General features: G+C 36.4%; 1 protein-coding gene and 1 long non-coding RNA gene across 5 annotated transcripts in view; both read left to right on the forward strand.

Annotated features, from left to right (window-relative positions):
• The window catches only part of Ppm1l (protein phosphatase, Mg2+/Mn2+ dependent 1L), a 351,730-nt gene that overhangs the window by 263,200 nt on the left and 62,982 nt on the right, over positions 1-25,548 (forward strand). The window lies entirely within an intron of this gene.
• LOC110347962 (uncharacterized) lies at positions 2,000-25,104 on the forward strand. The gene is made up of 2 exons (XR_002392914.2): positions 2,000-9,803; positions 11,080-25,104. It is a non-coding gene; the product is annotated as an uncharacterized LOC110347962 (long non-coding RNA).

Below are 25,548 nucleotides of genomic sequence, written 5' to 3' on the forward strand. Positions count from 1 at the left end.
ACGAACGACAGACTCACTGAGAGAGAAATAGGGCAAATAATTTCTTTCACAATAGCATCCAAAAAACTGAAATACCTAGGAATCATCCTAACGAAAGAAATCAAAGACCTCTTCTCTGAAAACTATGGCACTCTGAAAAGAGAGATTGAAGATGATATCAGAAAATGGACAGACATCCCCTGCTCCTGGGTAAGAAGGATTAATATAGTGAAAATGGCCATACTTCCAAAACTGCTATATAGATTTAATGCAATTCCAATTGAGATCTCAGCAGCATACTTCATGGACCTTGAGAAAACAATCCAAAAATTCATTTGGAATGAGAAGAGATCCAGAATAGCAAAAGCAGTTCTAGGTAACAGAGACATGGCAGGGGATATCACAATCCCCAATCTGCAACTCTACTACAAAACTACTATGTTAAAACCAGCATGGTACTGGCAAAGAAACACTGGGGACCAGCAGAATAGATTAGAACATGCAGAAACAACTCCAGACATACTCAGCCATCTCATCTTTGATAAAGGAGCCAAACACCCTCATTGGAGGAAAGATAGCCTCTTTAATAAACGGTGCTGGAAAAATTGGGCTTCAACTTGCCAAAGATTAAAACTAGACCTATATCTCTCACCATGCACTAAACTAAAATGAAAATGGATTAAAGATCTAAATATTAAAATAGAAACTCTGAACCAGTTGGAACAGAGGTTAGGTAGAACCCTTGAAGACATCAGTGTAGGAAAAGATTTTATGAACAAAACTTCACTTGCCCGTGAACTAGCACAAACAATCAACAAATGGGATCTCTTCTTATTAAAAAGCTTCTGCACAGCAAGAGAAACCACCAGCAGTGTGAAGAGACAACCCACAATGTGGGAAAAAATCTTCACCTGCTCTTCCTCAGACAAAGGTCTACTATCTCGGATCTACAAAGAACTTAAAAAGATCAGATCTCCCAAATTTAAAGACCCAATCCAAAAATGGGCATCTGAAATGAACAGACATTTCTCAGACAATGAAGTAGAAATAGCAAATAAATACATGAAAAAATGTTCAACATCACTGGTCATTCGAGAGATGCAAATGAAAACAATGCTGAGATTCCACCTCACTCCAGAAAGAATGGCTGCTATCATGAAATCAACCAATAACAAATGCTGTTGGGGCTGTGGGGAAAGAGGAACCCTTCTCCACCGCTGGTGGGAGTGTAGACTGGTGCAAGCACTGTGGAAATCAGTATGGAGATACCTCAAAGAACTAGGACTGGAAGTCCCATTTGACCCCACTATTCCACTGCTGGGGATCTTCCCCAAAGAATCAAAAGTATCATACCACAGTGATATATGTGCACCCTGTTCAAAGCAGCACAGTTTGTGATAGCTAAACCTTGGAAACAGCCTAAATGCCCATCAACTGGAGACTGGATAAAGAAAATGTGGTTTTTTAAATAAAATGGAGTACTACTCAGCCATAAAAAATGAGAAATTAGAGACATTTATAGCTAAGTAGATGCACATTTAGGCGATACTCTTAAGTGCAATAAATAGGACACATATGTATAAATACCGAGTAGTTTCTCTACTGTGAGAAACTGAAAGTGTAAATTAGGAGTAAAATGTATAATAGGGAATGTGAAATAGGAAGGAAAGGGGCAAAGGGGAAGGAAGTGGGAGGGCTAGGGGAAAGGATAGAAGGGAATGGGATTAATATGAGAAAATGGAAAAATAGGAACAAAATCTTTGTAAATAGGGAGGACTGGAGGGGTTGAAGGGAGGGCTGGGCAAGGGCGAAAAATAAGAACCAAGAGAGATTATGTAAAGGTGCAAATTTCCAATGATGAATGTCATTATATTGTATACCTAAAATGTACCAATGATTAGAATGAATAATCGATAATGCAAAATAGGAAGAAAAGGTCCAAAGTGGTAGGGGTAGTGGGAGGGGCAGGGGAAAGGAAAGAAGGGAATGGAAAAATGATGAGAAATGGAAAAAATGGAAATAAAGTCTTTGTAAATAGGGAAGGGTGGAGGGGGTGAAGGGAGGGCTAGGAATGGGGAAAAAATAAGAACCAAGATGCATTATGTAAAGGTACAATTCCCAATTTGAAATGTAATTGTGTTGTACACCTAAAATGTACCGATAAAAGAATTTAACAACAACAACAACAAAAAAACCAGACAAGGTCAAATAAGGTCAGTTGTAAGACTGACTCAGTCCTGTGCCGCTGTGTTTGTGTGGCAAGGATCCTGCCATAAAGTAGTTGGTAACTTTCATGTCCTGGACAAGTCTTAGTCTCAGAGTTTAGGGCAGGGTTTATCCAGTGGGTGAACAGAAAAGATTAATTGAAAGAGAATAGGATTCATGGGTACGTGACCTGATGGAGATTTAGCAAAGCTTCTGATCTTAGTTCCTGTTGATTGTTTCTGATTATTCTGTGTCTGAAATTTTATCTGACTTGCTGCTTTAGTTTGTTTTTTAGTCAGATCCTCTCCTGATCTATAGCAAAACATCTACTTTTTTGTTTTGTTGAGACACTGCAGTATAGAAGAGTCTACCTAGGCTTTGAAGTCCAACTGGCTTCATAATGATTTCTTATGATTCCATATCTGATGGGGCTTTTGATTAGGATTAAAGATAATGTACGGAAGAGGATCAACATACAATAAACACCCTAAGGATGACCTTTCTATTAACTGTCTTTGCTATTAAATAACTTAGCATGCCTTTGGCATAGTGCATGGGGGTATTTTTCTAATACCCTTATGGTAGAGAAAATTTACCTGTATTGTACTTGACATAATTTAACTTCCTGTCCAGATTGCAACAGAAAGCAGCAAAATACTATCAGCCTTCTCTTCTTTACACTTTCTTGGATGGAAAAACTGTTCTCAAGTTAAGTGTATTTGTGCTCTTTTCATGTTTGTTTATTTGCTTTTACCTTTTCTGATCTGGGTATTAGTTGCTTATTGCTGTATAACAAATTACTCTAAACCTTTACTGTTTAAACAATTTCTGAAGGTCAAGAATCCTAGTTGGTTCTCTCATGAGGTTGTTGTCAAGCTGTCAGCCAGGGCAGCAGATTCTGAAGACTTGATTAAGTCTGGAAGTTCTCTTTCTGAGCTTACTCCTGAGGCTCCTGGCAAAAAGCTTCAATTCCTTTCTACACGGTCCTTTCCACAAGACTGCTTACTATAAGACTTTCCTCAGTGTGAGTGATCATCTAAGAGAGAGAGAAAGAGGATATGAGACAGAGGCCATGGTCTTTCAAAACCTAATATCAGAAGTGACATATAATTTCATGCTATTGGTCACACATACCCATGCTAATTTAGTGTGGGAGGGAGACTACATAAAACTATGAATTCCAGAAGGAAGAGAACATTGGGGGTTGCTTGGAGCCTGTTTGCTATAGGCTACATTGCAAAAATATCTACCTGACTCATTACTTTCACTCTGTCTGTATTATCACTACCATTTCCTATTGTTCTGAAATCATTGTCTACCCTCCCTCCTTTTCTTAAAGCCAAAGCTGGAGTGATCCACCCTCCTTCCAATACCAGAATGGCTTCAGGATTGCAATCATGTATCGCATAATAATGTTCAGACCATCCAATCACTTTTGTATACAGTCTCATTGGATTATATGGACTGATGACATCATAGCTAGTATGTTCTAGTATGCTCTTAATATTCACACAACAAAATCACCTAATAACACATTTCTCAGAAAGTATCCCATCATTCAATCACTAATGACTGTATTTAGACTCAGCATCCTATGTAATAATTACAACTTACATTTCATTTGTCCCATGCCAATGCCCTTTATGTATTAGTTTTTTAATAATCTGAATATCACTTCTGACTACTTTAAATTCTAAGGATGTTTTTTGTTCTAGAGCTTTTGAACACAATGCTTAGGTACCTCTACAATTTTAAAATTACAAGTTAGTTTTTTATAGCAGTGTCCTCAGTGCTTCTAGATTAAGGCATTATTTCCTGAAAGATAAAGTCAGTCTCTCTGTCTGTCTCTGTCTATATGTCTCTCTCTCTCCTTTCTTTATCTCTTATCATTCCCTTCATATCCTTCACATCTTCATTTTTCTCTTTCCTGTAACTATGTTCTAAAATTTATCACATTTTTAGTTTTTATATTTATTGAATAATTTGTGACTTCTGCTTTTAATTTTTAAAATGATAAGTAGGATAATGAGATTTTTCACAATATTGGGGATTTAACCTAGGGGCTTTGCTTTGAACTACATCCCTAACCCTTTAAAAAAATTAGTTTTTTAAAATTTTGAGACAGGGTCTGTGCTAAATTGTTAAATTTCTTAGGGTGGGTTTGAAATTGAGGTCCTTCTGCTTCAGCCTCCCAGAGTCCCAGGATTATAGGCATGTGTCACCATGCCAACTGGATAAATTGTCTTATATTTAATTGTCGATATTTGACCCAATAGTTGCCCTCACTTTTCTATCTTTGATCTATTGCTCTTGGCTGCCATTTCTGTTGTATTAGAAAAAAGTTTAAAGGAGCAAAAATAAAGAAGTCAATGAATATCTTGTCTGTGTTTCTCACTTTTTACTATATCATTATTTCCCTTACTTGTGTTCATCTACTTTTCAACCAAATTTCAATCTCCAACTCTGTTCCTAGAACAGCATAAACAGTTGAGCCTCCAGCTAGCTTCAATGGAAGTAGAACGTGGCTGAAACTAGCAAGTAAGCTTCCCCCATTTTCTAAATTTAACATGGCTAGATTTAATGTCATTTTGAAAAAATAAATTAGTTTTGAGAGAATGCATGCCATTTTAACCTGCTTCTCAGTTTAATTTGCTTTCTGGTTTTTAGGAAATTCAATCTGAGATTAAGCATTTAAGAGCTAGGGAAAATGAAAATACCCTCACAGAATTAAAGATACATTTGATTTTACACTCCAGACTCTGCTTATGCAAAGCACTGGCCCATATAAGTAGAAATAAACTTAGCCAAATTTATCTTTGCAGGCCTAGTTTTGTTTTAAAATCTTACCTTAAAGTATATGGGTCTGGTATAAACTACAGGAAAGTCTAGGGCACAGAGTATAATTAGACATGTTAATTTTCTCTTTTTACCATAATATTAGTAACTACAAGCCTCTTCATTTGACTGTACATCCTTATAAATCTGCCTCTGTAGGGGAAATCAGTATTCCACAGCTACCAAAGAAAATGAACTTGTCTAAAAATAGTTGCTGGTTGACAAGATTTTAGCAGATTTTTTTTTGTAATATGAAAGCTTTATAAAATGAAATGAGTCAGATATGACTGCTGTGGTCAAATCTGCCTCTAATCTGTAAATCCCTGACTAGCTACAGTTGTGCTAATTTTTAAACAGATACTTTGAAGTTGTACTGAATTTATGGCATCTCAGCATTTTCCTGTATTTCTTTTTTTTTAAATTTTATTTTATTGGTACATTTTAGTTGTACAATATAATGACGTTCATCATTGGAAATTTGCACCTTTACATAATCTCTCTTGGTTCTTATTTTTCCCCCTTCCCCTGCCCTCCTTTCAACCCCTCCATCCCTCCCTATTTACAAAGAAATTCTTTCCATTTTTTCATTTTCTCATATTAATTACATTCCCTTCTTTCGTTTTCCCATATCCCTCCCACTTCCCCTTCCCCTTTGCCCCCTTTCTTCCCATTTCACATTATCTATTATACCTTTTAGTCCTTATTTACACTTTCAGTTTATCACACCAGAGAAATCATTTGGTATTTACACATGTGTATCCTATATATTTCACTTAAGAGTATCACCTCAATGTGCATCCATTTAGCTATAACTGTCTCTAGTTTCTCATTTTTTATGGCTGAGTAGTACTCCATTTTATAAAAGAACCACATTTTCTTTATCCAGTCTGCAGTTAATGGGCAATTGGGCTGGTTCCAAGTTTTAGCTATTACAAATTGTGCTGCTATGAACATGGGTGCACATATATCACTGTGGTATGATTCTTCTAATTCTTTGGGGAAGATACCCAGCAGGGGAATAGCTGGGTCAAATGGGACTTCCAGTCCTAGTTCTTTGAGGTATCTTCATACTGATTTCCACAGTGGTTGCACCAGTCTACACTGCCACCAGCAGTGGAGCAGTGTTCCTCTTTCCCCACAGCCCTGCCAACATTGGTTATTGGTTGATTTCATGGTAGCAGCCATTCTTTCTGGAGTGAGGTGGAATCTCAGCGTTATTTCTCAGATAACAGCAGAGATTGTGCTCATAGTGCAAGACATGATTAGTAAGTCTAGAGAAGAGCTGAGGAACATGATGGAATCCCAACATAGGAAACAAATGGAATCCATAAAACAGATGCAAACATATTTCCAGGAGATTAAAAATGCCAATGAAAGTCTAGGCAGCAGAATGAGCCAATGTCAGGACAGAATTTCAGATATAGAATATAAGATTGCAATTAGTGACCAGGAAAAGAAAAATTGCTTTAAAATTGTAAGGGATCATGAGAAATCAATCCAGCAGCTGCTAGATGATACAAAGAAGAATAACATAAGACTGATTGGAGTCAATGAAGAAACAGGAGAGAGTGCAGATGACATAAAAAAAAAAAACTGTTCACAGAAGTAATGGCAGAAAACTTCCCCAGCAGGGGAAAAGAACTTGACATACAGATAAGTGAGGCATATGGGACTCCAACTAGCCGTGATTAAGAAAATCTACACATAGACTTTTAATTGTTAAGATTCTAGAAACCCTACAGAAGAACAAAGTTCTACAAGCAGTTAGAGAAAAGAAACAAATCACATAGAAAGGAAAGCCCATCAGAATCACAGCAGACTTCTCAATGCAAACCCTCAAGGCAAGAAGACCTTGGAGTGATGTATTTCAAGCCCTAAAGGAAAACAGTCTCCAACCCAGATTGATGAACCCTGAAAAACCATCTTTCAAATTGATGGAGAAATCAGATACTTTCATGACAGAGAACACCTTAGGAATTTCATGAATACCAAACCAGTTCTCCAAAAAATTTTAGACAATATCCTAGGAAAAGACAATGAGGATCACAACCCCAGGAAGCACAGTAGAATGAATCCTTCAGGCACAATAAGAAATTAAACGCAAAGGGGGAGAATCCAACAAAAAGAAAAAGTCATGACAATGATAAGTCAATAAGTATCACTTATAACCATCAATGTTAATTGTCTCAATTCACCAATCAAAAGAAATAGACTGGCAGAATGGGTCAAGAAGTAAGATCCAACAATGTGCTGCATACAAGAAACACATTTGATTCAAAAAGAAACTCATAGACTGAAAGTTAAAGGGTGGAAAACAATACTCCATGCTACAGGACCCCCCAAAAAAGCAGGAGTAGCTATCCTCTTTGCAGACCAAGTAGATTTCAAGTCAACACTGATTGGGAGACAAAGAAGAACACTACATCCTTGTAAAGGGACCAATCCAAGAGGAAGAGATGACAATCATAAATATATATGCACCAAATGCTAGTGCACCCAACTATAGAAAACAAATACTAACGGACCTGAAAAGTCATATATGCACGAATACAATAGTAGTGGGGGACCTTAATACTCCACTGTCACAGATAGATGAACTAGACAAAAAATAAGCAATGAAATACTAGAACTCAATCAAACAAACTTAACAGATGTTTACAGAGTGTTCCACCCTACAAAATCAGATTCTTTTCAGCTGCACATGGTCCTTCTCCAAAATACCACATACTTGCTCATAAAACATGTTTAAGTAAGTGCAAAGGAACTGAAGTTATCCCCTGTATATTATCAGACCATAGTGTGATGAAATTGGAGATCAACAGCAAAAAACCTGCAAAAATTTCATAAACATGTGGAAATTGAACAGCACACTTCTGAAAACCAATGGGTCACAGAGGAAATTAAAGAACAAATCAGAAAGTTCCTACAATTAATGACAATGACAATGCAACATACAGGAATCTATGGGCCACAATGAAAGCAGTCTTATGAGGGAAGTTCAGAGCAGTGAATACTCATATTAGGAAAACAGAGCAAGCTCAATTAAACAACCTGATGCTGAACCTCCAGCTTCTAGAAAAAGAAGAGCGGGACAACCCCAAAGCTCATACAAGTGAGGAAATTATAAAAATCAGAGGAGAAATCAATTCAATGGAGACTAAGAGAATGATACAAAAAATCAATGAAGCCAAGATTTGGTTCTTTGAAAGAATAAACAAAATTGACAAACCCTTAGCCAGGCTTATCAGAAAAAGGAAGGAAAAGGCCCATATCCATGCAATTAGGAATAAAAAGGGTCAAATTACAATGGACCCAGCAGAAATCCAGAGGATCATCAATACCTACTTCCAGAACCTATAAGCCAATAAGATGGAAAACACCAAACAAATGGACAGATTCCTGATACATATGAATTACCAAAGTTGAATGAAGAAGACCTAAAAATTCTAAACAACCCAGTATCAATCAATGGAACTGAAAACGTAATTAACAACTTACCAAGTAAGAAAAGCCCAGGTCCTGATGGTTTCACTGCTTAATTCTACAAGACATTTAGAGAGGAACTACTGCCACTACTGTTTAAACTCTTCAAGGAAATTGAAAAGGAAGCAATACTCCCAAATTCATTCCTGGAAGCAAGCATCACCTTGATCCCCAAAGCAGAGAAAGACCCAATCAAAAAGGCGAACTATAGGCCAATCTCACTAATGAACATAGATGCAAAAATCCTTGATAAGATACTGGCAAATAGAATGCAGAAGATCATCAAGAAGATCATACATCCTGACCAAGTGGAATTCATCCCAGGGATGCTGGGATGGTTCAACATACGCAAATCAATCAATGTAATACACTGTATCAATAGAGCCAAGGACAAAAACCCTGATTTTCCTGTATTTCTTGGAGACACTGGATTACATTCCATGGGTTGGTGATCAAAGCATTGTTTGTAGGTGCCCATTGGATCATAATTATTAGAGTCTCAAGTGAGGTTTTGTTTTGCCCTGTTTTTATTTGTAAGGAATTATGTTCTAACCACCAAAAATAATAGAATTGTTTTACTATAATCCTGTTCTTTATAGCAGTGGTTCTCTTCTCCAATGGATGTTTGACAATGTCTGGAGGCATTGGGGTTGCCATAACAAAAGGGGAAGCACGAAGGAGGTCTGGTGATATCTAATGGGTAGAACCTAATGATGTTTCTAAACACTCCATAATTTTTCCCCACAACACAATTTATCTGGTCCAAAGTATGAATAGTGCCAAACTTGAGAACCTACTTTAGAACAGTAGTTCTCAACATTTGTTGCATATGAGAATCACCTTGAGGGGCTGATGCCCCGGTTGTATACCAATGGATTAAATCAGCATCTCTGAGCAGTGGGGCTCATGCAAAAGTATTTGTTAATCTTCCCAAGTAATTGTAGTACACAGACAAGATTGAGAAATGCTACGTTAAAGCAAAAATTTTGAGAAAGCAAGCCTAGTTTCAACATCATCCTAAGTAGTGTTTTATGAAAGTACATAAAAAGATCTCATTAAATGAGCTTTGACATATTAGGCAGTGTCCCATCACATTATTATAGTGAAGCTCAAATGAATTTTTTTTCTATTCTCTAAATCAAATGCTTAAAACTTGAAAAACTGCTATTCTCATTGGCATATTGTAAGTTTGTTTTCCTCTGGCTCTTTCTGTCTAATAAAGTATGTTCTTTCTTCATCTAGCAAGTGGAGATAATAAGTGTTTATTGCTTCAGTCAGTGGAGTTCTCAATAACCTTTAAGGTATTTATCATGGGTCATTTGTTTTCTTTCAAGCTTTTTTTTTCCTTTTTTTTGGGGTACCAGGGATCGAACTCAGGTCCTTGCGTTCTGAGGCAGGCGCTGGAACCACTGAGCTAAATCCCCGGCCCTCTTTCAAGCTTTTAAAAAAAGTATCTTTATTATTTGATGAATGAATATTATCATGTTTATCTACCTGGATTGATATGCTTTGCCAAGGAGCTAAAATATTATTACAGTGTTTTATTGATAACTTGGCCCTTCATTCCCTATTTTCTCTCACCAAACTCTTAAAATTCACGGATAGTCATTCTAAGCTTTAAACAGATAAATATTCTCTAAATATTATTAATGTATAATTTTTATTTTATTTTAGATGCCTGCATTGATGGCATAGGTTCTCAGGAACATCCCTCCAGCCTGAATAAATGTATCTCATAGCTTTTGACAGTTATGATAGATTGAACAGTGTTTGGTGATGTATTGTACAGTAAAAACTATACAACTTAAACAGCAGATGCTTGTCTAGTATACCATAAAACAATCCTCTTCCATGTTTGTATCAGAGTCTCTATGGAGTCTAGCTCTGGGTACCCAGTAATACCCAGAATGAGGTACTACTCTAGATCACCATGGGACATGTGAATTTTTAACCTGCTTTTGTTACCTAGGTAGGCCCTGTAAACCTGTCAGGGCCTTATAGAAGGCAATTAAGTCCTTTATCTTTACTGACTGTCATATTATCTATAAGAATCTGTTGAAATGTAACAGTGAGGCTGTTTTGGGTCAATGGAGAACAAGAGTGTGATTCTGCAAAGGCATGGTGTCTAGTTTGGATGGATGTTGTGTTAGAAATAGAGGAGTAGTAGGCAACAGAACTAGGAAGTGTCCTGGAGCCAGGTAGGTAGATAGAAAAATGTCAAAAGTTGGTAGGTGGTTAAGGATAGACTGTTTTAGGTTACGAAGCCTAATTCCATTTGTGAACTGCCAATAATATTAACATTATTTGTCTTAGAATCAGCCAGACTCTTAACTAGCTTTTCCCCATTGACAAGCCTGAGAAATCTTGCTAGCAAGAATTTAACTGTATATAAAAGTGATGGCAAACTACATAAACATATTTCATTATAACCAAATTTGATATATACTTAATTCAAGTTATTCTTAGTTGGTTCGTAGCAGGAGGCCAATCTAGCAACAGTCTTTATAAAAGGAAATATATCATGAGGATGTCAGAGTGAAGAGAGGCGTCTCACTTGTCTACATCTTATTTTCTCAGTATCATCTTCAAAATTTTCAAAAACATATGATTCAGGCCTTGGAGAGAGTGTGTACAAGGGAGAGTCTTTCACGGGTAAGTTTCTTTAGCTTCAAATAAGTCTGGCTCTGATCTGGGGCTTTTTCTTTTTCTTCTATAAAATTTCAGAATCAGACAAGTGAGTTTTAGTAAAATTACTTAGACAGTTACTGTCATTTCTCATAGTTATATAGGAAGTATATACTCTGGTTACATTTTAGACTAGGTCATAATACCCAAGCAAAGACATAAATGACTGATTTCAAGATTGAATTGAAGCCAGGATAATTATTCATAGAAGCCTACAACAGACAAGTACCTAGTACCAATTGCTGGCTATCTTCTCCAATCCAAAAGTGAGAATTGATGACAAGCAAGAGTCTAAATTGTACAGCAGCAATTAATCCTGAGGTTTTTTGAAGACAGCAGATTTCTAGGCGTAGGAAACCCATAGTAACCAGAAATCTGGGCAGTAAGGGTCTGTCTTGTAAGCCTGGTCTAACTGGACTTGGCCCAGCCAGCCAGCTGGAGTATCACAAAGGAGCTCTGCTACTGAGGAGGGAGATGGCCTGAGCAAGACAGGGAGTAGGTCCAAAAGTTGGGCCCAGACCCAAATTTGGGGACACAGCTGGACTCTGAGGAAATGTTGGAGCCTTGTAATCAGTGCCATGTTTCTTGGATGGTGAGTAGCAGTTCTTCACATAGGCTCAGGATCCAAGCTTAGATTGGGCCTGTGAGCGTGGCACTCAGTAGGATCAGCTGTGGGAAGCAGAAGCTAGGACAGGACTAATAAGTGCTTTACAACAGTGGTCTTCAGAACAGTGTCCGTGTATCTCCTAAAAGAATTTTGAAAACAGGATACTCTTCTGAAATATTCATAAATTTTCCTATAAATTCTTAAGTTTAGATAGTTACAAAGAATGTACTTTCTGACATATTTTATGTTATATATGGGATTTAATTTTTTTTTTTTTCTTTTTTTTGTGCCGGGGATCAAACTCAGGACCTTGCGCTTTCGAGGCAAGCAGTGGAACCACTGAGCTAAATCCCCTGCCCGGGATTTAAATATTTTAATCAAAATCTTAGAGCTGCAAATTTATGTCAGGTTTTGGGGAAATGACCACTACTTAGCCTAGTTGTCAAAGACAGTCCTTACTATCAAATAAAAGGGCCAAAATATTTACTTTCTATTTTTAAAAATTCTTCATTTTAAAACTGTAAGTAGAGATATTAAAACAATTCTCTGTAAAAATTATCTTTCCCCTGACTTCTAATTCTACAATAGAGAGATGAATGAATGGGTGAATAGGTAAAGGGATAAATAGAATAAAGAAAGGAAGGAGGGAGGGAAAGAGGGAAGGAGAGAGGGAGAAAGGAAAGAAGAAAGGAAGGAAACCAGATGGATCAACATCTAACACCTTTCTGTAAAGTGTGTCAGCTAGATGAAAGAATGCACTTTGGCCTCCAGTAAGTTTTTACACCCTAAGAAATGCTACATAGTAAAATTTTTGACAGGTATGAGGGATGTTGTTCTTTTGTAATGTAGGAGGAAGGCAATTATGAAAGGAACAGTATGGAGGAACCAACAGAGATGTCAGCTTAAACAGAACCAAGTTACAGAAGAAAGATCCAGGGAATGGGATTTGGAAATTGATTTTATTAAAAATTAATGTTATTCTGCCTTCTGGGAAGTCTTTTGGTATCCCTAGGGGTAAAGATAAAGAAGGCAATGCTAAAATTAATCATTCTTTACATAGCTGAACATTAGAGTTATGGCATTTAGGGGAAGATTATCTAGATAAATTTGTTTTGATACATTTTTCAATATAGGGAGACATATGTGGAAATCTTATAATGGTGGCTAGGCTCTCATATTATAATGTGTTCAATAATATTTCTAAGTCTAGTTAGACTGCTGGAATAAGTGTTTCTAGTGTAACCCAAACTGGCTTTAAGCCCTAGTTTTTAACTATATAACCTTGAAGTTACCATAATTAATTAACTTCTCCAGTTCAGAGTTTCCTCTGTAAAATTGGGTTCATAAAGCATGCATGGTGCCTAGAGTGTATGATTGCCTTAAGATTAAATTACATAAGATATGTGAAAAAGTAGTATATAGGGATTATATACACAGACTTTTCTTTTTGACTTATTATTTTTGGGTAAGGGAAGGAATGGAGTTGCAACTGAGGACATGGAAAAGATGTGATAAAGTCATGCCAGGAATGCCTTCTGAGTCACCTCCTGGCATTTCTCAGAATTTGGGACAAGTTTCTCAGTATTACAAAGCATAGGATAATAATGAGGCTTTATTAGGGAGAAGGAAACGTTACAGGACTAAAGTCAGCAAGGGAAGATCTAGGTTCCCAATATTCCAGCAGTGTGAGTGTCCATGGCTGGAGCACTATTTTGAACACATCATGGTGTCTGTATACTGCAGAGAAAGTATTCCTTCATATTTCACATTATTTTTCATTTTTATAAAGCAAGCATCAAGAGTGTCCTTCTCAGTGAAGGGAAACGTAAACTGTTTAGGCTCCAAGCAGTATAGATTTAGGCACCAGCTTTTTATAGTTGTTATACATGAATACCAGCTTCCCAGCCACTGGTGACCTTGGGATTTGTGAAGTTGTTGCCCTCCTGTGGGAAGGAGGAAAGTCCAGTACTGTAGGAAGCTGAGTTTGGTTGCTCTTTTGTAGGAAACTTTGCAAGACTCTGGATGTATCTGGTGCTGCTTTAGTACTAAGGAGTCAAGATATAGTAGAGGAGAGAAGAGGACCAATTTCACATCACTACATAGGGCTGTCCTGATATTCCTTAGGCACATAGAGAATTGGCACATTGCTTGACAAGGATATAATGAGAGCAACTCTGAAAACTCTCATAAAAATATATGGATCTTCATTCAGGGGTATTGTTATTCATGTGATTTGCTGTCTCAGTTACTGTTGCTGTGTAACAAACCACCTCAAATTTGGGAGCTAAAAAAAGATGGTCATTTTCTTATGCTCATTGGTCAAGGCATAAGGCTTGTCTTTTTTCCTCCATTTGTGGGGCCTCAGCTGGGAATACTCAATTGGGTAGGATGGGGGAATCTATTTCCAACTTAGCTTCTTCATTCGTATTTCTAGCACTTTGGCAGGAAGGGCTAAAATGTTGGGCTTTGGTGGGTCTGTTGGACAAAGTGCCTATACTTGGACCTGTTAGCATGAATAACAAGCAATAGTCAGATTTTTTTTTTTTAACATTGTAGTGCAGTGGGAGTGTCCTAAGAGGTAATGTCCAGAGAATGGTCATTCCTGGAGAGCCAGGTGGAAGTTGTATGGCCTTGAATGGGAAGTAACTTCTATCAAATTCTGTTGTAGAATTAATAAAACTGCCTAGATTCAAGGGAAACAGACAGAGACATGATTCACCTCTTTCAGGGAGGAGTATCAAAGCATTTGTAGTCATTTAAAAAAAATTTGTCACCCTAGGATATCAACTTCACTTTGTTTCTTGGTTTAAATTCTGAAACTAAAAAATCTAATTGGCTTAGGTCAGTCTTTGGATTGAATTCCCTGGTCCTGTCATTGTGGCATTAGGGACAGGCTCATACATTTAGTAGAATTGCCCTTTCTGCAGCCTGGGAGAAGCAGATCTTCTAAAAAGAGATTCATCCTTCAAAGCTGTGCTCCCAGTGACACACATCCTCTAACCAGCCCTGCCTTCTAACAGCACATTTAGCTGTGAACTCATCAATAGATTGATTCACTGATAGGTATTGCACCTCCGTGATTCAAACACCCTTTCAAAATCTCCACCTCTGAACACATGAGGCTGAGGGAACATTTTAGAAGCAATGTGGTGAAAAAGGAGAACCTGGATAAGAAAAAATGAAGAGGGAACGCCATGGGGTGACTGAAGCTCAAGGTAGGCACCCTAACCAGCTTGCAGAAACACTGAAAGGAGATTCTACAAGCACAAGTTCTATTAAAAACATAACATTTGAGTGATTGATATTTATATGTCATCCATAGAAAGACAAGGCTTGGAAACATTAAGTTTAAGGAGTGAATGATATCAGAAAATCAACCATCTTCTAGAAATTAAATTTGACCTTGATCAAAATCAAAGAACGATGGAAACATTTCACAGCTGCTATAGATTTCCATCTTGTAGAAGCAGATGTTAAAAATCAGATTTTCTTGGCCTTTAGTTTGTCTGTCCCATAATAATAATAACTAACCACACTGAACTCTTTCCTCTGAGCATCTGCGGGTAGTAAGCAACGGGGAAATATAGTTTTAATTTTGTTTACAGCTACTATAACAGGCACTAAAAAATATGTCATGTTTTTTAATCTTCTTTTCTGCTTGAGGAAACTACTTCATGGGGAAATTAAGTGACTTTATCAGGGTCTCAGGACAGCTTATGAGATTAGAATATCCTATCTTTGGCTACCAAAGCTTTTTGAGGAGCCACCATTTATGCTCTACTAACCTGCTTCCTCTGCTTTTATAGAATTTATAGTGGTAGTATAGTTAGCCAAAGATCTATAAGATTCTTTATGCATGAGAAGAGACTAGGGAATATCTGATTTCACAAGCTAGTTTTGTGTATCGCGGTTCTTTTAAGTTCACTGTAATACTCCAGTAATCAAAACTTTAACTAGAAAAAAAATTGCTATAAAAGGGGAAAGACGCTATTCTTTTGTAGAAAAGTTCAAACTGTAACCAACCAATTCAAAACCCAATAATACTGATTAAAGTGAATGTTATTCACATCTCATGGCAAGAGGAGAGGAAAAATAGACCGAAACTGAACAATCCATCAGGAAAATCTGACAACCTTAGTATAAAGGACTTCAGTGCTTCATATTGAAGTCCCATCTTTTTTATCAGTACCTATAAATTTTCCTTTCATCTTCTTTGGTGCTGTAAATATAATATGATAATTGCCTCCAATAAATTTCTCTGTAGTGAGAAGTCTTAGGGAAAATAATTTGTGTATTTCTTATCTATTAATATTCTAAAGTAATAATTTTCACACTTATAGAACCAATAATTTCATTTTATACAAAATATTTTTATTATTGATTTACCATTCTGAAATGAAAATCATAGACAATATAATCTACCACTATGTATAATGTTTTAAAATTCAATGAGGTGCCTTAACAATATAAAGGGGGAAACAAAGGGAAAGTAATACACAATAATATTAAATATAATATAAAATATTCAGGTATTAGAAGTCATCCTGAATTTTAGATTCTTGCACTTAGATGCTGATAGTATGTATCTTCATAAGTACAACAGCTACAAATGCAGATTGACAGTTGGATGACTTTGGCAACTCAAAGTAAGTGAAAGTACCATTGAAGTGATTTTTCCAAGTGCAAATAAGCCTGTAAAGTTCTAAGCAAAACAAAAGTCCAAACCCCCCTTAATTTATACAATAGTTTTTATTCCTGAAAAATACAGTGTATAATAAAGCCATTCCAAAAGTACTCTTTGTTTACATATGAAACAGAAGGCTCCATGTGATTATAAACAGGTTTTTTTCACCTCTGTTATTTGAAAATTGTGTGGGATGTGGTAATGTCGCTGTTTTATAGGACTGTGCCTCACATTGCAGAATCTCTTAATATCCTAACCCCTGCCAAATAAACCCCAGGTGGCACCCCCAGTTATTGTGGCAACCAAAAATGCACCCATAAATATTCAAAACGCCCCCATTCAGACTATTGCTCTAGAGTCTAAAAAAAAAGTGAAGGATTAAGTTTAGGTAAGAGATGTGACTCTTTCTGAATCCATTTTGAATGGTTTTTAGTCACAATATTCAGAGCCACTCATCTCATTTTTAAATGGGAGATATAAAAACATAGAATCTTTTTAGGAAAAAGAAAGATGGTGATGGTGTAGATATAGCACATTAAATTTACTGCTTTCACAAAACCACTTGAGTTTTCTCAAGAATCTTTAAGAAGAGTTTCTGTGGGTATTTTGATTTAGATCTAAAATGTCCCCTGAATGTCTAATGTGTGCAGAGATGGAGCTTTTGGAAGGCGATTGGCTCAAGGGGGTGCTCTTCTTATCAGTGGGTTAATCCACTGATGAGTTCATAGCTGAATATGCTGTTAGAAGGTGGAGACTTGGTGGGACTGGGGATGTGACCAGGAAGGGTGTATTCTTGTTCCCAGCTGACATTTATTGAATTAATGACTGAATGATCCGTAAGGAAAAATACTTGAACATCTAGACAGCTTCTGCTCACAGGTTGCTTCTGCATTATTCAGAACATTTTGCTCTGTCTTGATGAACCTGACACTGGACATGAGACCAGTGATTCTCAAATCAGCATGCATAGAATCACCTAAAGGCCTGAAACCCAGATTGGAGTGTCTGACTTAGTAAGTGTAGGGTGAGCTCTGAAATTTTGTCTTTCTAACAAGTTGTCAAGCAATATTTTTTTATTTAGTACCAGGGATCAAACTTGGGACCTTGCACTTGCGAGGCAGGCGACAACACCACTGAGGTAAATCCCCAGCCCCTTGTCAAGCAATATTGATGCTACTAGTCTGGGGTACAAACTTTCAGAAGCACTGTCCCAGATAATACCTGATGGGTGTGGTTTGTACAAAAAGACAGTCATGGACTTTGGTATCGGATACACTACCAATCCAAATGTGCTGCTGAGGGAATTTCAATTATACTGTGATCAGGTGTGGGAGATAGTGTCAATGAAGAGAGCCACAGATAATAGTTTGGAATTACTTTTTGTTTCTTTGTTCCAAACAACAGAAATACTCTTTAGTTAATTTAAGCAGAAAAGAAATTTGTTGGAAGGCAATTGCATAGATCAAAATTTTTCTAGAGATCCTAGAGAACCAGGTTTGAAAAAAACATGCAAGAATAGAGTCTGCATACCAGAATAACAATTAAAAAGTCACCCCAAATAGTCCAGTAGAATACTGCTTCTGCAGTCTAAATCACCAACATTGGGTGCCATACACTATTACTCCTTCTACTAGCTGATACAACCACTGTTTTTAAAAATTCTTTCCCATCCCTGAAACTTTTCACCTTTAGTTCTAAATTCACAGGTTAGGGTGAGGCAACCCATCCTATCTGGCAAGGGAGGCTCATAGAGTGAGTATCTAGACTTTTCAATTTCTGTATCAGGAGGTAGATTTTACCTCCACAGGTTATTAAAATAATAAGAATATACCAAAGTATGACACCATCCATTGGAAATGACTTTTCAATTTTTGACCTGGTATGAAAGGGAGAATGAAAATCCTGTTAGCAGAAATGTAGATGGTGACATAGGAAACTAGATTAGAAAACCATTTTTCTGTGAATGTCAGTTGTGGCTATCAAACTGCAGATTGGTTTTGATAATAACTCATTTTCATCTTTTTTGGGTTTTTTCTTTTTTTGGTAGCAGGGATAGAACTTGGGACCTCACACTTGTGAGGCAGGCGATGGAACCACTGAGCTCAATCCCAAGCCCAACTCATTTTCATCTTAAGGAAAACTTTAATATAGTCCTGAGCAAGACAGAAAATTCCAGGTCTTGGTGGCTAGCCTAACTCTGGCTTTAAAATTCTCTTGATGAGATGTTGGCATGTGTGTTGGAGGTGGGAAGGATGTCAGTTGGATAAACAAGAAGCAAAGAAATGGGTATATTTTGCAGTTTTCTTTTTCCTCTGTTATAAAATGCTTCCTTTCTTCTAGATTAAATAAGGACAGTTTGCTTTAATTATCTCAAAATCATATGGGGCCTGAAGAACCTCCTGGATTTTAGAACAGCTGAGAATCATGCCAAAAAGAATCCAAGTCTCATACACAAGGAAATACGTTTGATGAAAAAACCTCAGAAGAGAATATCACACATCCTATTTGGAAAATATAATAGAAGGAAAGTAATATGTAGCTAAAAGCTCCAGTTACACAAGTTACTTTGAATATACAAGTAACTTTTTTTTTTTGGTATTGGAGATCAAACCCAGGCCCTTGCGCTTACGAGGCAGATGGCAGCACCACTGAGCTAAATCCCCGGCCCTACAAGTAACTTTTACATTCAAAACAAATAACTTACTGGAAAACTTTCTCTTTGTTAGAAGACATTTCCACATTCCAATTTCTACATTAAAAACAACATAATGAAAGTGTCCAAACTTGTATTGAAATGACCATAACCACCATGCTTATGCATAACAGGATTGATTTTTACCTGAGACTCACTGTTGCAGTTGTTTACAGCCAAAATCTGTTCTAATTATTTAGCATCTGTCCCTTGCTGGTTGATAATGTATATATTATCACCTCTGTTAAAGTATGTATTTACTTTCCAACTAGCAAAAGTATATATAAATTAATAGAACAAGGACAAAAAAAGTACAAAATTATTTAATCTCATGTGGTTCTTAGCATTGTCATTCTTATACCTCTCTCCCCTTGTGCTCCTTTTTTTACTTTCTGCAGCAAATCATAAAAGTTACCTTTGCATGACCTTCATCAGGGTCACAGAATTCCAAAGGACTTTCTTGAGGAAGATTTTTGATAGGCACTTTTCAGAGCTATCTGGGTAGACTTGGAGCCACTGGGTGACATTTTAGCAAACTGAGCAAAAATAAATAAATTTAGTGGAAGGAGAAGAAAGTCTGTTAAGCATTTCTTTGGTGTAAATTTTTGTGAAATAAGAATAAATACTGACCAATGGCAAGGCATGGTGGTGTACACCTGTAATCCCAGCACTTGGGAGGCTGATGCAGGGGGATCACTGTGACTTTGAGACCAGCCTTGTCTATATAGTGAGTTCAAGGACAGGCTGAGCTACATAGCAAGATCCTGTCTCAAAAAAAGGGGGAGGGATTAAATGTTGACCATTAGGGTATATCACTTTAACACAGTGATCATCTATCAAGGGTAGAAATTGATATGATCTTTGTAAGCCTAGAACTGTTGGACTAACTTAAAGATTACTTCATAATTGTATTTATTAATAGTGAATTACAAAGATACATAGCAAGTTTAAGAAAAAATAAATGCTGGTTGCAGAAACAACCATGTTTTTTTAATGGAGGCCACTCAAAGTTTGACATAGTTACTACCTCCTTAAGCAAAAACAAATGAGAGTTTGGTATAACGTGCAGTAAAGTGTAGAAAAACTAATAGTAAATTACATATTTAAGGACATTTTATGTGCCTATACTTTTTTTGTGCATTTTGCCTATAGTAACTCATTGCATTCTCATTGCATTTCTCCTATGAGGAAAAAACATGTTCATTTTTATAGATGAAGAGACTGAAACATAGAAAGATTAAGTAACTTGCTCAAGGTTCCCCTACTTCAAATGACCAACCCACTTATAGACAGTTTGATTCCAGAGCCAATAGTCTAAGAAAGCATAAGAATCATATTCTGATTGCACTTAATAAGCCATATTTCACCACTCTAACTTGCCTACTGATTGTAACATACATTTGTGAATCCAGATAATTGTACCATAAGCCCCTACCTCAGGGAAATATGAACCTTTTAAACCTAGCAGTTGTTTCCCAGAGTGCTGTTTCCTAGGGTATTGCTTCACCTATGCCTATTGTTTTCCTTTAGGCCTTCTTATTTTGTTCCTGTGATTACTGCTGCCACGCCCTCTTGAGAGATTGCTGCTATGGCAGTCATAATTTTTTTTAAATGCAGCTACCTTAATGCTCCTATTGTGACTCTAGAAAAAATATAACTTTGTATAATTCCTAAGAGTTCAATTGAGATCACTTAATGACTCTCAGTAGTTGTGCTCACATGTGTGGTTTATGATGGTGGTATCTCAGAGGCATCTATAATTTGGGTCATTTTCCTGTGTTCAGAACTTTACCAAGAACAAAGCAGAAGTACTTTCTTTGGCTCACCAGAGGTGTACTTCCCAGAATTCAGAGAGAATGTACAGCTTAATGCTACCCTAAAAAGATAAACTGAACCATACCTCTCACCATACACTAAACTAAAATCAAAATGGATCAAAGATTTCAACATTAGAACAGAAACACTTAATCTACAGGAAAATAAAATAGTTAAAATTCTTTAAAATATAGGTGTAGGCAGACTTTCTGAATAAAACACCAGTTGCACAAGAAATAATATCAAGAATCAACAAGTGGGATCACATTAAATTAAAAAGCTTTGGCACAGCAAAGGCAACCAGCAAAGGCAATGAAGTAAAGAGACAACCTACAGAATGGGAAAAATTTTTTCCAGGTACTCAACAAAGGACTAACATCTAGAATATACAAAGAATTCAAAAAATTAGATGCCTCAAATTTAAAGACAATCAAAAATGGGCATCTGAAATGAGTAGACACTTCTCAGATGAGGAAATACAGTTGGCCAGTAAATACATGAAAAAATGTTCAACACCACTAGCCATTCAAAAAATGCAAAGTAAAACCACTTTAGGATTCCATCTCAAAAAAAAAAGTAGATTGCATCTCACCCCAAAAAGAATGGCTGCCATCAAGAAATCAACCAATAGCAAATCCTGGTGAGGCTGTGGGGAGAAAGGAGCCCTTTTCGTTGTTGGTGAAGGTGTAAACTGATTTCACCAGTATGGAAATCAGTATGGAGATTTCTCAAAAAACTAAGAAATAGAATTTCCATTTGACCCAACTATTCCCCTTTTAGGTGTCTTCCCAAAAGAGTTAAAAACATCATAATACAGCAATTTATATGTACCTATGTTTATATAGGTACATATATTTATAGGTACCTAAACATAGGTACCTATGTTTATATATTTATATGTACCTATGTTTATGTAGCACAATTCATAATAGCTAAACTTTGGAATCAGCCTATATGCCTATCAACAGATGAATGGATAAAGAAAGTGTGGTATTTACACACAATGGAGTACTACTCTACCATTAAGAAAGATAAACTTGAGGCGTTGTCAGTCAAAGCCAAGCCTCCCCAGAAGGCAGCTGAAGAGGGGTCCATTTAGTTCATATAGTCCTTTGTGAGTGAATTAATTAATTCCCCAATAAGAATAAGATGCAGAGACAGTCATCAGTGTCACAGCAGCATCAGAGCAGGAGAGTTGGAACCAGAGCTTCAGAGCTCAAGAGCTTCTTGTCCTCTATTCCTTCAGCAAAAACAGCAAAACAGCTACTAAAAGGTTACAATGTTCTTTAGTTCACAGGAGTTATAGTGTCTTATCAGCTTGCTAAGGCATAGTGAGACTAAACACCTGCTATACGACCTTGGTCATCCCTCACATGTGTAGCTAAATGTGTTAAGTCATTCCTAGATAACTGTGGTCCATTATTCGCATGTCTCTGAGAGTGGAATTGTGTCATTAAGTGTGCTCAGATGCCCTCAGACACCTGGGCTTTGAGTATAATGAGAAGTGGTGCCCCACAGGCATTTATAGGAAAATAGATGTACCTTGAGATCATAATGTTAAAAGAAGTAAATCAAACACACAAGCTTGTAGCATATCATATTGTTTGTCATATATGAAAAATTTAATAGGAAAGAGAGAAAGAAAAAAGGTAATTATATCCTAGGTATGTTTTTGTTGTCTCTGGCTTCACTGTAATATGGTGTGAGAGCTCATTTTGCAGGATTTACATTTCTTTGGATATGTTTGGGCCTTTGTTGTTGGTTTGAGCATGGTCTGCTCTGAAGAAAAGAAAATAAGTTCCTAGAGTGGGAAAGACTATGAAGATGGAGAGTGGCTCAGTGGTGGCCTACATTTTGGGGGGAGGGATTAGAACATGATGTCTAGTGGGCAGAATGTTTTGATTTGGGATAACAAAAATGACCTAAGTTTGATTGTGACTATAGTTGTACAATTCTGTTAATGTGCTGAAATCTATTGAATCTTGTGTTTTAAGTTTGTGGATTGTGTGGTATGCAAGTTTTTAGTTCAATAAAGTTATTTTATTAATTTTAAAAATATATCCTCAGTGGAGTAATTTTTAAAGATATACCAGAGGAATACACCAATTAGATAGAATAATTTGGATTGATTTCAGGATCACTGGAATCATTTTTAGAAACTTTTTCCCAGTAGCACTGTGTAAAAAGTACATTCTTTAATAGATCATTGGATTTTTTCCCCCTTAAGCACTTTCTATGACTCAAAGATATACTAAAACTTATTTAGTCAGATTAAAGGTTATGTTTGCTGCTTTCTTTGGGGAAATGTTAAAAGCACCAGATCATTGAAAAAGTATTGATATTACCTCCTAAGATTCAAGTGGATTTTAAAGTCTCCTTAAGAATTTAATTTCAGGAATGTGGCTTGAGTCTACTTCACATTTAAGATATAAGATCCTTTGTAAGTAACTGAAATTTTTGATTAAGTATAGTAACAATAATTGTTCTGTAAGTTGTTATTCTAAGAATTACAGGCCAATTATTTAGCCTATTCTCAAAGCATGCTATGGACTAGATTGCAAGAGAACACCCAAGGAACAAAAAAACTCCAGGTTTTTGTTTTTTGTGGTACTAAGGATTGAATCCAGGGCCATCACTGAGCTACACCTCCCCTTTTTATTTTTTATTTTGAGACAGAGTCTCACTAAGTTGCCCAGGTGGGACTCCCAACTTGTGATCCTCCTGCCTTGCTTCCCAGAGTTCTGGGATTACAGGTGTGCATCTTGATGGCTGGTTATTGCTATAGTTTTAAAGCAAATAAAATGAGTTTTTCTCAATGATAGGAAATTATATGAAACTTGTTAGTATTTATTTATATATCAGGCTCAGCCATTAAAAATGTATATTGTAAACAAGTATGCCAAGCATTTCTTTTTCCTTCCTGTCAAAGCTTCCCTAACTATCAGTGTCTTCAAGGTCTATTCTCCCTCTTATTAGAATTTATGATAGCAAAAGCATCTTCTCAACTATTCCTAACTATATATGAATTTAATATCAACTCTCCCCAAGGTATTTACATTTTAAGTTTTTCTCATTTCTTCACTCAGGAAATATTTATTGAGCTATAAACACAGTACTAGTTTCTATGAGGGAAAAATGAGAATTAGATATTAAGGTACCTTTTAAAGTAGCATGAAATGTATGCAATTAATTGTCACCTAAGATTTTTTTAAAGTGACGCATACCATGAGATGTACATGTTTCCTGAAGTTTAGGGAATAGAGAGCCTTCTTAAGCTCAGAATAGGAGGATACTATGGAAAAAATAGGTATCTAAGAGGGTAGCACAGTACAGTAATTAACAACAGGGGATCAAAACCAAGCCTTGCCTATTTGTTTAAATTCTGACTGTCACTTACTGAGTGACCTTGGGCAGGTTTCTTAGTAAGCACCATGTGGCTCACTTTCCTGTTTATGAGATGAAAGTGGTAGTATACACTTCTGATTCTCATGTATTGAATAAATTAGGGAATGAGAAGCACTTAGAACAATGTAGACTTTTGTTTTAAAACAAACAAAATTAACTTTGTAGAGCTATTATTCTTTAAACGGGGCCTTGGAAAAAGGATAAATAGGATTTCAACATGCAAAACTGAGTCAAAGTGAAATAAATTTCAGAAGGAGCAAAGATTAAAATAAAACCACAGAAGTACTAGAAGAAACTAGATAATTTTTATTTATAATTGCATATTGGAGAAGGCCTTCCTAGGTATGACTGTAGAGTCAGAAGGTGGAAATAAGGAATTGATAAATTTACAAGATTTATTAAAAGCATCAATTAACACTAAAAATTTTCAGAGCTGACTAAAGGTGATCAACAAAAATAAACTGAAGTACGAAGTGTTATATGATTTTTAAAACACATATACTTTGAACCTAGAACTATAAAAATACTAGCAGAAAACTAGGGGGGAAATTTTCATAACATTGGATTTGGTAATGATTTCTTGGATATGACATCAGAAGCACAGCCCACAAAGGCAAAAACAGACAAATCGGACTGCATCAAATTTAAAAACTACCCATTAAAGGAAAAAATCAACAAAGAAAAAAGGCAGCCTACAAGGTGGAAAAAAATAACTGCAAATCATATATCTGGTAAAGGGTAGTATCAGCACTTAGAAATAATTCCTACAACTCAAACCATAAAAAAAAAATGACCCAATTAAAAAATAGGCAAAGGATCCAAATAAACAGTTCTCCAGAGAAGATACACTAAGTGACCAACAAATATCTGAAAAGATGTTCAACACTGCTAATCACTAGAAAGAAATGCAAATTGAAATCACAAGGAGATATCATTTCACACGTTAGGATAGCCACTATCCAAAAACCAAAATAAATATTCCCAGCATGTGGAAAACTTGAAATACTTGTACACTGCTGGTAGGAATGTAAAATAGTATTACCACTAGAGAAAACAGTATGGAAGTGTCTTAGTTACTTTTTCATCACTGAGATACAGTACTCAACACCCACAACTAAAGGAAGGAAAGGTTTATTTTGGCTCACAGTTGGTAGACAT

Source organism: Heterocephalus glaber, unplaced genomic scaffold (assembly GCF_053883595.1).
Source record: "Heterocephalus glaber isolate CG9 unplaced genomic scaffold, H.glaber_assembly_v1.0 deba00001504, whole genome shotgun sequence".
NCBI classification, from domain to species: Eukaryota; Metazoa; Chordata; class Mammalia; order Rodentia; family Bathyergidae; genus Heterocephalus; species Heterocephalus glaber.